This window comes from Heterocephalus glaber, unplaced genomic scaffold, assembly GCF_053883595.1.
Source record: "Heterocephalus glaber isolate CG9 unplaced genomic scaffold, H.glaber_assembly_v1.0 deba00000331, whole genome shotgun sequence".
Taxonomy (NCBI): Eukaryota; Metazoa; Chordata; class Mammalia; order Rodentia; family Bathyergidae; genus Heterocephalus; species Heterocephalus glaber.
The window spans coordinates 27,727,794-27,744,252 of NW_028258142.1; the positions used below are offsets into that span (position 1 = coordinate 27,727,794).

At 37.4% G+C, this 16,459-nt stretch overlaps 1 long non-coding RNA gene and 1 pseudogene across 2 annotated transcripts in view; both read left to right on the top strand.

Moving 5' to 3' along the window:
- Positions 1-16,459, top strand: part of LOC110344028 (uncharacterized) — a 529,159-nt gene that overhangs the window by 55,138 nt on the left and 457,562 nt on the right. The gene's annotated exons all lie outside the window — the stretch shown is intronic.
- LOC106010280 (PEST proteolytic signal-containing nuclear protein pseudogene) lies at positions 14,848-15,377 on the top strand (annotated as a pseudogene).

Consider the following 16,459-nt stretch of genomic DNA (forward strand, 5'->3'; position numbering starts at 1 on the left):
ACCCAAGGTCTATACACCAATGAACAATTTACAATGCGACATAAATATAGCATATAAAACATCCAGCTGTTTCATACAAGTTATAGAAGAAAATCCTGGTGTGTTTGAGATTTGCCAGTGCTGAAAGAAAAATACTTATTCTTACAAATTTTATGTAAAGATGACTTCATCTTTCAAAGAATAGCAAGGGAAACCATTACAACCTTAAACTGGGAAAGTATCACTGTCCTCGAAAGGGAGTAGCAATGTGAGGACAGAGTCACTTCCCGGAAGGAAGGGAAACCTTGTGGCTCTCAGCTTATGATCTGGCTCCTTCCCTGAGAATTGTCTGCATTTGTAAATGATGGGATGGGGAGAAATTCACTTAACAAATGACTAGGAGAATGTTCTGAAATGAAATGAAAAAAGCCCCAAATGAATAATTTATGATTTAATCTCATCCTAAATTCTCATTTTCTTAAGGAACACATGAGCAATCTGTCAGGGATGAGCCACTCTTCCTGAGGTGCCAGTCTCAGCTTGTGTTGACATGACAGAAGCATTTGCAAGCCCAGTGCATTTTTCAAGCTCAGCTTCATTCATTTCACTGCAGATCTGCATAGCAAGTCATGGCTGATTTGCTCAGCACTAGAAATGCTTTATGCATGTTCCTATATCCCAAGAGCCCTGACTTCAGCAGAGTTGCCTTCCTAGGAGCCTGTTAACATGGTCTCAGTCTCTCAGTATGTACCTGTAATCCCCTTAGGCCATGGTCTATTTCCCTCCAGCTCTACGAAATTCACTAGGAGAGTCCAGAGTGGCCGAAATCCCTGGCTCCACCTTCACAATATTCTAAAGTTTTACCTAACAAGTTGAGAAGAGGTGCACTGAAATAGAGACCTGACTGTGATTTTTGTTACCAGCTAGAGCTGAAAGAATTGCCAGCTAGAAGCTGTTGGCTTAAGTTTGGTCTTCTGCACTGGCATTTATGGGTTGCCTTAAAAATGCATAAAGAAGTGATAGAACAGGCCTGTGTGATACTAATTGCTTCTTTGCGGTAGATCCTATCAAAGCAGGAGAAAGGGATGAGTGAAGAAATGCTACCTCTATGTGGTTGAGAATAGTGGTCATGATTTAAATTTTTCTTCATCTACCAAAACAAAACAGAGACCTCTCTCTAAGGGTGAACCAGTCTCCTTAGGATAATGCTTGCTCTTTAAATAGCTATTCATTCCCAAATTTGAAATTTGTATGCAGTGGTTAGCTGAGAATTTTATAATTTGGGAGGCATTAAGGAATAGGAAGTGCACATACTTCTTGAGTGAGAAATTATAATTTAAGAATCTATGCTTTAAACTAAAAAATATATCCAAGCATGTTAATGTGGCATTGGTTTTAGTGTAAACATCTATAATATGTTAATCAGTACAAGAATGATACATATGATTGAATATTTTGTAGCCATTGTGTATGGCTACTATGCTGCACAGTAGCTGTCTTGAAATTATTCCTTTTGTCTCAATGAAATTTTGTAATCCTTAACTAATATCTCCTTAACACTCTCCTACACTTCAAGACCCTGGTAACCACCTTTCTACTCTCTATTTCTGTGAGTTCATCTTTCTAGGATTCTACATATAAGTGAGATTATGTGCTATTTATCTATCTGGCTCATTTATGTGATATCCTCCAGATTCATCCATGGTCAAAAATAGATACTAGATGTTTTTCACAGTGAGTTCAAACTAATTTCCTCTAAAAATGAAATAGGCCTCATGTTCTCCGGTGACTTAATTATAACCAGTCTGGGGTAATAATTTGTTACAAATAATTCCATGTATCCGTTTGCCTCTCAAATTTGCCTAATGCCACATAATGTCCTGCTTTTAATATCTTCACATCTTGAGTATGGCTACTAGGTACTAGGATTCTCCACCAAAGAATTTTCTATACTCAGGCCAGGACCATATATGGTCCCCACAAATTCTACTGTATGATCTTCTTCCTATGCATAACTGGCCCAATTTATAATGCAGTTTTTTAAGAAAAGCTATGGTCCCTATCCAAGTGATTTTGGAAGAAAATGAATACAATTTCCACACAATAATTGAGGGGCCAATTCAGCATTGGAGAAAAAAAATCAACCATGGCTTCCCTCTGGCTCATCTGGCTTCACTGTTCCTTTCCATGAAATCCTGCATGTCACATTTCACTGTACTTTCTCGGCTGCTTTCTAATACAGTGGCTCAGAGGCCATTTAAACTGATGGGCTAAACATTCTCCTTTAGGCTGTGAAAGTCACTCCTGCTAATGTCTGGCAACAGCAGTGTCTGGGAGGTGACTGGGATATTTCTCTTACTCAAACTGTTCAGGCCTTTGGATGGGAATATCATTTCAAATAAGACAAAAGAACAGAGGTTTCAGATGAATCACAGGCTATTGCTATTCATTCTAATAGTGTTTATCACCACAGTTATGAGATCAGGTGGTCTAAGAGCTAACCTACCATAAATTCACAAGTTTATAAACAGACTGCTACTGAAGTATTAAGTACATTTTGGTGGCTTTACTTTTCTTATTATATTTTAATCAGGGACAGTAAACTGGATGGTATCATTTGAAAGATGTGTTAAAATGCATGGGAAGGTATATTGTCAAACTAAGTATAACTACAATAATTTTGCACCTGTAAAATAGTACTGCATGTTTATGGTGTTTTTTTCTGGTGCTACTTTCATTTGGTTTCATCACTTCCAGGCATTTCTAAACTAATTGAATCAAGAGTGGATTCAAAATTCTTAATTCCTGGAATTGTTATTTATTTATTTATTTACTTATTTATTTATATTCTTTTATTGGTACATTGTAGGTATACAACACAATTACATTTCTCATTGGGAATTGTACCTTTACAGAATGCATCTTGGTTCTTATTTTTTTCGCCATTCCTAGCCCTCCCTTCATGCCCTCCACCCTTCCAAAGACTTTATTTCCATTTTTTTCCATTTCTCATCATTTTTCCTTTCCCTTCTTTCCTTTCCCCTGCCCCTCCCACTACCTCTACCCCTTTGGACCTTTTCTTCCTATTTTACATTATCAATTATTCATTCTAATCATTGGTACATTTTAGGTATACAATATAATGACATTCATCATTGGAAATTTGCACCTTTACATAATCTCTCTTGGTTCTTATTTTTCACCCTTGCCCATCCCTCCCTTCAACCCCTCCATTCCTCCCGATTTACAAAGATTTTGTTCCTATTTTTCCATTTTCTCATATTAATCCCATTCCCTTCTATCCTTTCCTCTAGCCCTCCCACTTCCTTCCCCTTTGCCCCTTTTCTTCCTATTTCACATTGCCTATTATACATTTAGTCCTTATTTACACTTTCAGTTTCTCACACCAGAGAAACTATTCGGAATTTATTCATGTGTGTCCTATTGATTTCACTTAAGAGTATCGCCTCAATGTGCATTGATTTAGCTATAAATGTCTCTAATTTCTCATTTTTTATGGCTGAGTAGTACTCCATTTTATCAAAAAACCACATTTTCTCTATCCAGTCTCCAGTTGATGGGCATTTGGGCTGTTTCCAAGTTTTAGCTATCACAAACTGTGCGGCTATGAACATGGGGGCACATATATCACTGTGGTATGATTCTTTTAATTCTTTGGGGAAGATACCCAGCAGTGAAATAGCGGGGTCAAATGGGACTTCCAGTCCTAGTTCTTTGAGGTATCTCCATACTGATTTCCACAGTGCTTGCACCAGTCTACACTCCCACCAGCAGTGGAGCAGGGTTCCTCTTTCCCCACATCTCTGCCATCATTTGTTATTGGTTGATTTCATGATAGCAGCTATTCTTTCTGGAGTGAAGTGGAATCTCAGCGTTATTTTCATTTGCATCTCTCGAATGACCAGTGATGTTGAACATTTTTTCATGTATTTATTTGCTATTTCTACTTCTTTGAGAAATGTCTGTTCATTTCAGATGCCCATTTTTGGATTGGGTCTTTAAATTTGGGAGGTCTGATCTTTTTAAGTTCTTTATAGATTCGAGATAGTAGACCTTTGTCTGAGTAAGAGCAGGTGAAGATTTTTTCCCACATTGTGGATTGTCTCTTCACACTGCTGGTGGTTTCTCTTGCTGTGCAGAAGCCTTTTAACAAGAAGAAATCCCACTTGTTGTTTGTGCTCGTTCACGGGCAACTGAGGTTTTGTTCATAAAATCTTTTCCTAGACCGATGTCTTCAAGGGTTCTACCTAACCTCTGTTCCAACTGGTTCAGAGTTTCTATTTTAATATTTAGATCTTTAATCCATTTTGATTTTAGTTTAGTGCATGGTGAGAGATACAGGTCTAGTTTTAATCTTTGGCAAGTTGAAGCCCAATTTTTCCAGCACCATTTATTAAAGAGGCTATCTTTCCTCCAGTGAGGGTGTTTGGATCCTTTATCAAAGATGAGATGGCTGAGTGTGTCTGGCATTGTTTCTGCATCTTCTAATCTGTTCCACTGGTCCTCAGGTCTGTTTCTTTGCCAGTAACATGCTGTTTTTATTACAGTAGCTTTGTAGTAGAGATGCAGGTTGGGGATTGTGATACCCCCTGCCATGTCTCTGTTACCTAGAATTGCTTTTGCTATTCTGGGTCTTTTCTTGCTCCAAATGAATTTTTGCATTGTTTTCTCCAGGTCCATGAAGTATGCTGCTGGGATCTCAATTGGAATTGCATTGAATCTATACAGCAGTTTTGGAAGTATGGCCATTTTCACTATATTAATCCTTCCCACCCAGGAGCAGGGGATATCTGTCCATTGTCTGATATCATCTTCAATCTCTCTTTTCAGAGTGCCATAGTTTTCAGAGAAGAGGTCTTTGATTTCTTTCGTTAGGATGATTCCTAGGTATTTCAGTTTTTTGGATGTTATTGTGAAAGGAATTATTTGCCCTATTTCTCTCTCAGTGAGTCTGTCATTGGTGTAGAGGAAAGCTATTGATTTTTGTGTGTTGACCTTGTAACCAGCTACTTGACTGAATTTGGTTATTAAGTCTAGAAGACTTTTGGTGGAGTTCTTGGGGTTTTCTATATAGAGTATCATGTCATCTGCAAATAATGACAATTTGACTTCTTCATTTCCTATCTTTATTCCTTTTATTTCTTTCTCTTGTCTAACTGCTGTGGCTAATGTTTCCAGAACTATATTGAACAAGAGTGGTGACAGTGGACATCCTTGTCTTGTTCCTAATTTGAGTGTGAAGGATTTCAGTTTTTGACCAATTAGTATGATATTGGCTGTTGGTTTTTCATAGATGGCTTCTATCAGTTTGAGGTAGAGACCATCTATTCCAATTCTTTGTAGGGTTTTTTTTAATCATAAATGCATGTTGGATTTTGTCAAATGCTTTTTCTGCATCTATGGAGATAATCATATGGTTTTTGTCCTTGGCTCTATTGATATAGTGTATTACATTGATTGATTTGTGTATATTGACCCATCCCTGCATCCCTGGGATGAATCCCACTTGATCAGGGTGTATGATCTTCTTGATGATCTTCTGCATTGTTTGCCAGTATTTTATTAAGGATTTTTACATCTATGTTCATTAGTGAGATTGGCCTATAATTCTCTTTTACAGTTGAGTCTTTCTCTGCTTTGGGGATCAAGGTGATGCTTGCTTCCAGGAGTGAATTTGGGAGTATTGCTTCCCTTTCAATTTCATTGAAGAGTTTAAACAGTAGTGGCAGCAGTTCCTCTCTAAATGTCTTGTAGAATTCAGCAGTGAAGCCATTAGGGCCCGGGCTTTTCTTAGTTGATAGTTTTTAATTACATTTTCAATTTCATTGGCTGGTATTGGGTTGTTCAGAATTTTTAAGCCTTCTTCATTCAACTTTGGTAATTCATATGTATCTAGGAATCTGTCCGTTTCTTCTGTGTTGTCCATCTTATTGGTGTATAGTTTCTGGAAGTAGGTATTGATGATCCTCTGGATTTCTGCTGGGTCTGTTGTCATTTCACCATTTTCATTCCTAATTGCATGGATTTGGGCCTTTTCTTTCCTTTTTCTGACAAGGTTGTCTAAAGCTTTGTCAATTTTGTTGATGCTTTCAAAGAAGCAACTCTTGGCTTCATTGATTTTTTTGTATCGTTCTGTTAGTCTCCATTGCATTGATTTCTCCTCTGATCTTTATAATTTCCTCCCTTGTATAAGCTTTGGATTTGTCCTGCTCTTCTTTTTCTAGAAGCTTGAGGTGTGGAGCATCAGGTTGTTTAATTGGGCTCATTCTGTTTTCCTAATGTGTGTATTCACTGCTATGAATTTCCCTCATAAGACTGCTTTCATTGTGTCTCATAGATTCTGATATCTTGTATTGTTATTGTCATTTAATTGAAGGAACTGCCTGATTTCTTCTTTAATTTCCTCTGTGACCCATTGGTTATTCAGAAGTGTGTTGTTCAATTTCCACATGTTTATGAAATTTTTTGAGTTTCTTTTGCTATGGATCTCCAATTTCATTGCACTATGATCTGATAATCTACAGGGGATACCTTCAATTCCTTTGCACTTACTTAAACATGTTCTATGTGTGAATATGTGGTCTATTTTGGAGAATGAACCATGTGCAGCTGAGAAGAATGTGTATTCTGATTTTGTGGGGTGGAAGTCTCTGTAAACATCTGTTAAGTTCATTTGTTCAAGAGTTTGATTGAGTTCTAGTATTTCATTACTTATTTTTTGTCTAGTTGATCTATTTGTGACAGTGGGGTGTTGAGGTCCCCTACTACAATTGTATCAGTGCATATATGACTTTTCATGTCTGTTAGTATTTGTTTTATATTGTTGGGCGCACTAGTGTTTGGTGCATAGATATTTATGATTGTCATCTCTTCCTCTTGGATTCTTCCCTTTAGAAGGATGTAGTGTCCTTCTTTATCTCTCTTAATCAGTGTTGGTTTGAAATCTACTTGATCTGCAAAGAGGATAGCTACTCCTGATTTTTTTTTGGTTCCTGTCACATGGAGTATTGTTTTCCACCCTTTAACTTTCAGTCTATGAGTTTCCTTTTGAATTAAGTGTGTTTCTTGTATGCAGCATATTGTTGGATTTTGCTTCTTGACCCATTCTGCCACTCTATTTCTTTTGATTGGTGAATTGAAACCATTAACATTGATGGTTATAACTGAAATGTACTGAGTTGTCATTGCCATGACCTTTTCTTTTTGTTGGGTTTTCCCCCTTTACATTTAATTTCTTGTCATGCCAGATGGGTTCATTCTGCTTTGCTTCCTGTGGTTGTGATCCTCAACATCTGTTCCTAGGATATTGTGTAAAATTCTTTGGAGTGCTGGTTTGGTATTCACAAAGTTCCTAAGGTGCCCTTTGTCATGAAAGTATCTTATTTCTCCATCAATTTTGAAAAATGGTTTTGCAGGGTACATCAATCTGGGTTGGAGGCTGTTTTTAGGGCTTGGAATATGTCACTCCAAGCTCTTCTTGCCTTGATGGTTTGTGTTGAGAAGTCTGCTGTGATTCTGATGGGCTTTCCTTTGTATGTGATTTGTTTCTTTTCTCTGACTAGTTGGAGAACTTTGTTCTTCTGTTGTGTTTCTGGAATTTTAACAATTATATGCCTATGTGTAGAATTTTTTTGGTCAAGGCTATTTGGAGTCCTATATGCCTCACTTGTCTGTATGTCAAGCTCTTTTCCCCTGCTTGGGATGTTTTCTGCCATTATTTTTGTAAAGTGATTTTTTATGTCATCTCCACTGTCTCCTGTTTCTTCATTGAGTCCAGTCAGTCTTATCTTATTCTTCTTTGCATCATCTAGCAGCTGCTGGATTGATTTCTCATGTTCCCTTATAATTTTGAAGCAATTTTTCTTTTCCTGGTCACTAATCGCAGTCTTATCTTCTATATCTGAAATTCTGTTCTCACACTGGCTCATTCTGCTGTGTAGACTTTCAATGGAGTTTTTCATGTCCTGGAAATCTATTTGCATCTGTTTTATGGATTCTATTTGTTTCTTATGTTGGGATTCCATCATATTCCTGAGCTCCTCTCTAGATTTATTAATCATGTCTTGCACTAGGGGCAGAATTTCTCCTATTATCTGAGAAATTATTTCTGATTTCATTTTTTTCCAGATCCCCTTTTGTTGCCAGTTCAGTGGGCCCAGGTGGTTGAGTATCAGAGTGTTCCATCTCATTTCCCTTTGAGGTTGCTGTAGGTGATCTGGAAGTCTGGTTTTGAGACTTATTTACGTGTTTTCTCATTTGAACTGGGGGAGAGGGGCTGTTGGCGCCTGCATGGATTACCTCCTCTGAGCTGGGTGAGCTGGGACAGGGGCCGGGAGCAGCAGTAGGGATGGTGACCCAAAAGCCCTTTCTTGTGGGCTGGGAGCAGCGGGCGGGATGGTGGCCGGGAAGCCTCTTCCTCTGGACCAGGAGCAGTGGGATGGCAGCTCAGAAGCCCCTCCCTCTGGGCCAGGAGTGGTGGGAGAGATGGTGGCCCGGAAGCCCCTTCCTCTGGACCAGGAGCAGTGGGATGGTGGCTCAGAAGCCCTTGCCTCTGGTCCGGGAGCAGCGGGACTCAGTACCTTGGTCTGGTGGTCTGGTGTCCTCTGCGTCTTTGTAGTGTGGAACCAGGTGGCTGCCTGTCTGCAGCGGGGTGATTCAGCGTTTTCTGCGAGACTTGGGACCTTGGTAGGGCATGCACAGACCTGCCTGTGTGCAGCGGGCTGATTCAACATGTTCTGTGTGACTCTGGAATTGTTATTTATGATTCTCATTGATTGATCTGTAACTTTTGTGGGTGAATAACTCAAAGGGGTACAGTGATAGAGCTGAGATGAACATGTGGGTGTGGACTTGTATAACTATAAAAGATGTCAGTGTAGCAAAGACAGAGACACCTATTTTGTATTTTAGTTGATTTATCGAATAGAATAGCTAAACTGAGAATAAGACCATTGTCTTATTTGTTAGCTTATTGCTCTATTTCTGTGAGGAGTCAGGCCCTGCCATTGGCTTTGAGTATTTGGTTATAGTACCTTTGTGTTTCACATGAAAGAGTTTAGCTGGATAAACAATCTCTTTATGGCTACAATGTGCGGATAGAAAAGTTTAAGTATTTCTTTTGTTTATACTCTCTATGCAAAGTGACAGAATCTGTAAAGTCTCCAGTTGGTATTTGAGTGGTAATGGGCCATGTGCTCACTGTTCTTATCTAGGACATGCATAAAATGGCAAATAACATATAAATATATGCTATAAAGAAGCTGCTATTTTAGAGCTATTTGGAAAGTTCATTGTGGCTCAATATTCGTGCTGTTTCTTTCCCTTTTTTATACTCACATATTCAACTGACTGACAAATGTCATGGGGGTTATACCAGACCTCATGATTTGTGCTATGTAGAAAAAGAAATCAGACTGTATATAGGAAGACAAGTTTGGTTCTTATGAATCTTATCCTATTAGGACCGACACTCTTCTCCAGATTAGTTAATATCATTAAGACTGATTAAAGAGAGTCCATGACAGAATCATCTTTGTGTTTTCATAGTGCTTATGGTAGGTGTTTGGTAAGTATTTTTGGAAAGGATGAATTTAGTCAAACAATGATGATTTTAAAAAGAAAATTATTTTAAATTTAATAGAATGAAGCTTTTCTTTCAGAAGGCCTTTATGCTTTGATGCATACTTTATCCTGATGACCCAGGAAATGTTGCTTTAGATAGGTCACTGGGAAGCTGGAAGTTCTTAGTGCCAATGAGAAGAGACCAGATTTTCTCTGAGTCCCCTCTATTCAATTATGTCCCATATATAAGCATAAGCACATGAACAAGCAGCCTGAGAATTGCTCCTATACTCTAAACATTTTCAGTTTAGGGAGGTTTTCTACTTCAATCCTAATTGCCTCTTTGTCAGATTCTTTCAGTTTCCTGCCTTTTCCATCTTCAGAACCTTTTTTAGTTCTGCTAAAGATTGATAATGCAGAGAAAGAAGTATTTTAACCCAACATAGTAGAATGCAGGAAACACACATCTTTCAGCACAACCAATTTATGTAGTAACTAAGGCTGGAGAGGAATGGCTAATCTGATTGCATGGTGGGAAGGGTCTGTGATGATGAGAATGAATGGGAGACTGAGTGATTCAGAAAAGAGGAGCTCCAGAAAGCTGGCATTTAGTCTGTTTCATCCATTACTTTATAACTCAAAACACAGTATGTGGCAGGTTCTTACAAATGTTTGTTGAATGATTGAGTGAATGAATAATAATGTGATAGAATTTTAATACCCAGGTAATATATCAGGAAGAGAAAAATATTTTAGCCCAAGCTTCAGAAAAATCACCATAACTGCTACCACTGCCTTGGTTTAGAAGCTATAGGGAAGTTCAAATTTCTCTCTGAAGGTGTGATAATTGATTCTGCTGAAAAAAAGCTGACAATAGACAGATTAATAGGAGGAAAGGCACACAGATTTATTAATGTGCATGTGTGCATAGGAGCCACACAAAATATGAAATGCAAAGCAGGACCAAATAGTTGAGAATTAAGTATCTTGTTCATAGAGGAAATAGAATGGGGGTGGTAGGAATTTTAAGGGAGGATAAATGATTATAAGGGGAGATGAATGAGCCTAAAGAACAGACGGTGGTGTGGGATGAAGTTCTTGTGGGCCTGTGGTGTGATGTTTGACTTTCAGTCTCTTCCTTTGTGATAAGACCTTAATCTTCCTTGGTTAATGAAAGGTCACCAAGAAGATTTGAAGGCAGTTGTGCTCCTTCCTCTTGGTGGATCTGAGCTTTAGGAAGATAAGAGAATTTCAGGGAAAACACCTCTCTGTGTTTGCTGTTCTCAGTTTGAAGTCCAAAGTGACATATTTTGGGATATTGTTTCTGAGCCTCAACAAAGCAAACTGACAGTTTTATATTGAAACACAGAAGAAAATTATATTGTCAGTTATAGGGCAGAACCCTTAAATAGATGATCTTAGGTCTATGGACTAAAAATCTTTTTAGTTAAACATTTTATTCTGTGTGTATGCACACATGCACACATGTGAGTGTGTGCTGAAGATCAAATCAGTCTAGGCAAGAACTCTACCAGTAGGCTACATCCTCAGCCAGAAACTTTTTATTTTAGATAGTTTTAGATTAGTGTGCAGTTGCATGAAATAATACAGAGAGGTCCTATGTACCTTCTACCCCATTTTTTCTGATGGTAATTTCTTGGAAAAAAAAAAAGCAAGACATTGCCATTGCCATGGGGCAGTAGGACATTTTCATCACCACAGAGATATCTCCTACTACTCTTTCATAGCTTCAGCTAACTCCTTCTCCCTCTTTTCCCCTCCACAATCCCTTACCTGGTGGATCTATTCTCCATTTCTATAATTTTGTCATTTCTATTCTGTGGGGGAAATCAGAGCACTGGGTAGAAAGGGAAGATCAGCTCCCTGCTCAGCACTAGTGACACTAACCTAGCAGGAGAATCAAAACACCACCTAGCTCTGAAGTTTGGTAGATGGAAGATTAGCTCTCTCCTTGGTCATGCTGAAAGCATCCAATGGAGGAATTGGACCTCTCTCTGCTTCCTCTGGGAAAAGGAGAGAGTCAGGAGAGTGGAGGGCAAGACTGACTTCCTGCTTGGTGCTGCTAAAATCTCAGCCTCTGGCCTAGGAATTTTTGGTAGCCCTCAGTAAATCTGGGAAACTCACTGCCCTACAGTTCCACAAGTCCCAAGGTCTTTGTTTTCTGTCTTTAAGTTTTCCTGTGCTTCTGTGTTAGTTACTTTTGTGTCATTGCTGAGACAAAATACCTGACACCCAAAGTTAGAGGGGAAGGGGTTTATTTGGCTTACAATTTGTAGAGGTTTCAGTCCATAGTTGGCTGGCCCTGAAGCTGGGATGGCAAACAAGCATGGAAGAACAGAAACAACATGGTGCATACAAAGCAGCAAGGGTAACAAGAGACTTAACAGTGTCTCTAGGCCCCTTTTATCTTATTCAGGCTATTTAGGGTGGTAGCACCCACACCCTTAATCCTAGTACCCCTGGACCTAGCATTGCATCAGGAATCAATTCCAGCTTCACACACTCTAGATCAAGCCTATGATCACATGAGGCTTTGAGGGGACTCTAGACCCAAACCATAACAGCTTATGCTGTATCCATTATTTTTTTTATTTGCAAGAGGGGGAACTTGAAAGGAACGTGGAAACTTCATTTTGGCAGAACCAGAAGTTGCTGAATGTTTTTCAAGAGAGTGTTATACAATTTTCAGTGCACATTATGAAATGTTAATTTTGACACATGATACTGGTTTTCAGGCTGTCTTGGGGCACATAATTTCTATTGTTATTCAGTGTATCCAGTATTCAAGACAAGTATCGGCATTAAGTTCTTTAAAATAAGACTTCCATCAGGGTAAGTGTTTAAGGATGAATTGCTAGGTCAGCCTATGGCAAAAAAAAAAAAAAGATAAGTATGTAGTTCTTTCTGAAATTGTCTCATAATTTACAAGTGTTACTTTACATATTTATTTTTTAAAACATTCTCAAACAGACTGGGTGATAGAAACTATACATCATTTTGGCATTCTGGAAAACTTGAAAGAGAATTAGTTATGATTGTTGAGCTATTTTGTAATACTGCTAAATGGAAGGGGAAAAGATATATTATGGTCTTATAAAGTAATCCATCTAAAATATTTTTATATTCAGGCTATATATTATGGTTTATACATTATTTTATCCCTAGTTTTTATTGAGTTCCTATTCACTTTGTGTAGCTTTTGTTTTCCTACCAATTACAATAACTATTTGTTATTTTGTGAAATTAGAGTAATTTTCAGCATATTTTTTCTGTTACAGAGATTAGGGAAGAATCCAATAATATAATACCAAAGAAATTAACCACCTTGAGCCATAAATTTTTCTGCTGGAAGTGTAGACTAACTCACCTCTCCCAAGATGGTGAGTTTTTTTCTAAAAGTAATTTTTAATGGTTTGACATCTCTTGAGGCACTCTATGTTCTTAATTCAAAGGAAAGAATTCTATGTAAGCATTGATTTGGGTAAAGAGAATGTAGAAGAAATTTTTCAGTGGTTTTGATATTTTGAACAAAATTTATAGTTTTAGTCTTTGACATGCATAGGGGATAAGTAATTATTTGTACATGTGATCGTTCACATTTATTATAAATATTAGACCTAGAAAGTTAGAGAATTTTATAAAGTTCCTAATATAAAGTTGTCTGTATATGGAAGCTATCTGATAAAAATTTGCTGAATGGAAGAATGCATTGGGCCATTCAACTTTGCTCTCATTAAAAACTTTAGAGATGTTAGAAGGGAGAGGGAAGAGAAGGACACATGAAAAGAATTAAGATATGTTAAATATATGTAATAACTCCACACCATGAATGTAACCATATGTGCTGCAACCATGTACTAAAAACTCAAAGTTTAAAAAAAACAAAACCTTGGGTATGATCTAAGTAAAATGCTTCTGCTTCTGCTGCCTGAATCATTTTTCTAAATGCTTTTGTTTTGCTCTCTGCTCTGATTATATTCAAAGTACAAGCAAGGTGAGTCCAGCTCTGTTTTACCCTATCTGATCTACTTTACCTACAAAAATGCACACTGAATGTAATTCATATTTAACATTTGGAGTTAAAATGTCAAAGCCACACATTTCATCATATTTTACACAGCTCTTAAGTATTTTTTGCCCCCAAAACAATTTCATCCTTACATCAATCATACAGAGGAAAAAACTATGAGATTTGGAGCAAGAAATATGAGGTTTAACTTCAGATCTACAATCCATTGTCTATGAGGCTGGTTCTCTCTGAGATTCCACCTTCTCATCTGTAAAATGGTGATGATGATATCTGCACTCACCTTTTATACCCACCATGGCTAAGGGGAGGAAGAAATGGAAGGCATCTAATAGTGTTGGTAATAGTACACAAGTCTTTACTTATTATGTGTTAAAATATTTAAGCAATTCATATTATCTTTATAAGCTATTTTGCTTTTGGGAAATAATATCACACAAGGGGAAATTTTATTGGCGACTTCTGAGAAAATAAGAAAATCATAGAGAACTTTTATTGGAAATGCAATGATTAATAATCTGTTAAAATGTCTACAGCAACAAAATAATAAAAATCCAAGACATGACTTTAATGGAGGCAATGGTGTGGAACCCATAGCATTTCTCCTACATTTTAGTCAATGACATGTCAGACTAATTATGTTTGATTCATTGGGTTTCAGTGTCGAAAGCTGAGGATTGCACTTTCTGCAACCAATTGTGAAAGAACAAATGATGCTACAAATGGATAGCTCAGCATCTTCACTGCTTTGAAGCTCAGGTCACTAAGAGAACATTAGAGTTAGGAAATGTTGGAGATCTTGCTGTTCTGGCCTTGGAGCTCATTTATTTGTATCTGGGTTATATAGCACATAGCAAGCACTCAACAACCAATGTTTATTAATAAACATCACTTATCTCTTACATAATTGGTCTGGGGCCATATGGGAATGGTGAGAATTGGAAATAAAATCACTGCACACTAATATCTGCAACTTATTTTGAAATATATCAAAAGCAAAAGGCAAAATATGGAGGAAGAAAGGGATAAATGGATACGTGATGAAGTAAATATTGCAAAATGTTAATTGTGGAATTTAGGTGGCAGGTATGTGTGAGTTGACCGTACAATTTTGTAAATATTATCTTTATCATAAAATATTTATAAAAGGGTGAAATTAGAACTAGACTGTAGGTAGAAAAATTAGCTAGGTTTTCTGCTGCTTTAAGAATTTTGGTGCAGGCGTGGCTGCCGGGAAGGCCGCAGCCAGGAAAATGGCGGAGGGAAAGGAGGTAGAGGAGAAGCCTGAGAAGCCAAAGCGAGCTGGAGCCGCCTAAGTAATGGAGGGGAAAATTCCAGTCGCAGCGCTGAGAAGCAATCAGCTGAAGAAGGAGCTGCAGACCTCCCAACAAAGTCTACAAAGATCTCCAAGTTTGGATTTGCCAAAGGTAGTCAGATAACAAAGAAAGAATCAGCGATTATCTACCAAACTTGGATCAAGTAAGCCTAAAGAAACTGTTTCAAACTCTTGCTCCAAAAACCCTTTCAGTAGCAGCAGCTTTTAATGAAGATGAAGATAGTGAACCAGAGGAAATGCCTCCAGAAGCAAAGATGAGGATGAAGAATATTGGAAGGGATACACCAACATCAGCTGGACCAAACTCTTTCAATAAAGGAAAGCATGGGTTTTCTGATAACCAGAAGCTATGGGAACAAAATATAAAATCTCATCTTGGAAATGTCCATGACCAAGACAATTAAATGATGTGTTTTGAATTGGGGTGTGGGTTGGGTGTAAAGTTAAAAGGAGAGTTTCCTTTTTAAAAATGGTATAAGACTATCTTTGGAGCCACTTTATTTCTTTTTCATTTTTTTTAAAGATTGAGTGGTACACTAGTAAGAGTTTGAAATTAGGGGTAATTTGTTTTATATACAGATTTCAAGACATTTGCTAATTTTGTAGTTTCATGTGATTAGTTCCCAAAGGTTACAGATAATAAAAAAATCAGAAATGGTACCTTTTTAAGAATTGCATATTTTTTAGACACAACTATTAGCACATTAAGAGGGAAGCAAAAAATAACTGTCTGTTCAGAACTGTTAAGAGTTACTCCTAAATTAACTCCTTCATTACCTAAACCATCTGGCTCCCAGGAACAGCCTTACAGAGAAAGGGAGAGTATTGTATTGAAAGGAAAATGTTGCTGGACTATTGAATGAAAGTAAACTTAGGTAAAATTAAAATGATTTTTTTCCTTATGGGCATTTGTTTTGTTATATTATTAGGTATTGTATTGCTATCAGTGGATACAGATGCTTAGCTCTTTTACTAAAAATAATTAAAAAAAATTTCTATGTGAAGTATGGTATTTGAAATAGCCCTTTAATGGTCTTGTCTACCTTCATTAGTCTTCAAAGAACAGCCATTTGCTACCAAAGTAAATCAGTATTTTGAATGTGCTTCTCTTGGTTTTTGTTTATTAGCTAGTTCTTGTTAGCATTTCCACCAGAACTTGAGGCAAATCATAAGGAAGCTGTTTCTTTTAAAATAAAAACCACCACCAAAAATTTAAATGTACCTACTGTTTAAGTATTTGGCTGGTTTTTATTTTTAAAAAGATATAAACATAAAGTCTTTTCTTATGCCAATGTCATCAAGAGTTCTACCTAACTTATCTTCCAGCAAGTTTAGTGTTGGCTGACTTAGTATTTAGATCTTTAATCCACTTCAATCTTAGTTTAGTGGATGGTGATAGATATGGGTCTAATTTTAATCTTTGGCAGGTTGAAATCCAGTTTTTCCAACACCATTTATGAAATAGGCTATCTTTCCTCCAATGAGGGTGGTTGGCTCCTTTGTCAAAGATGAGG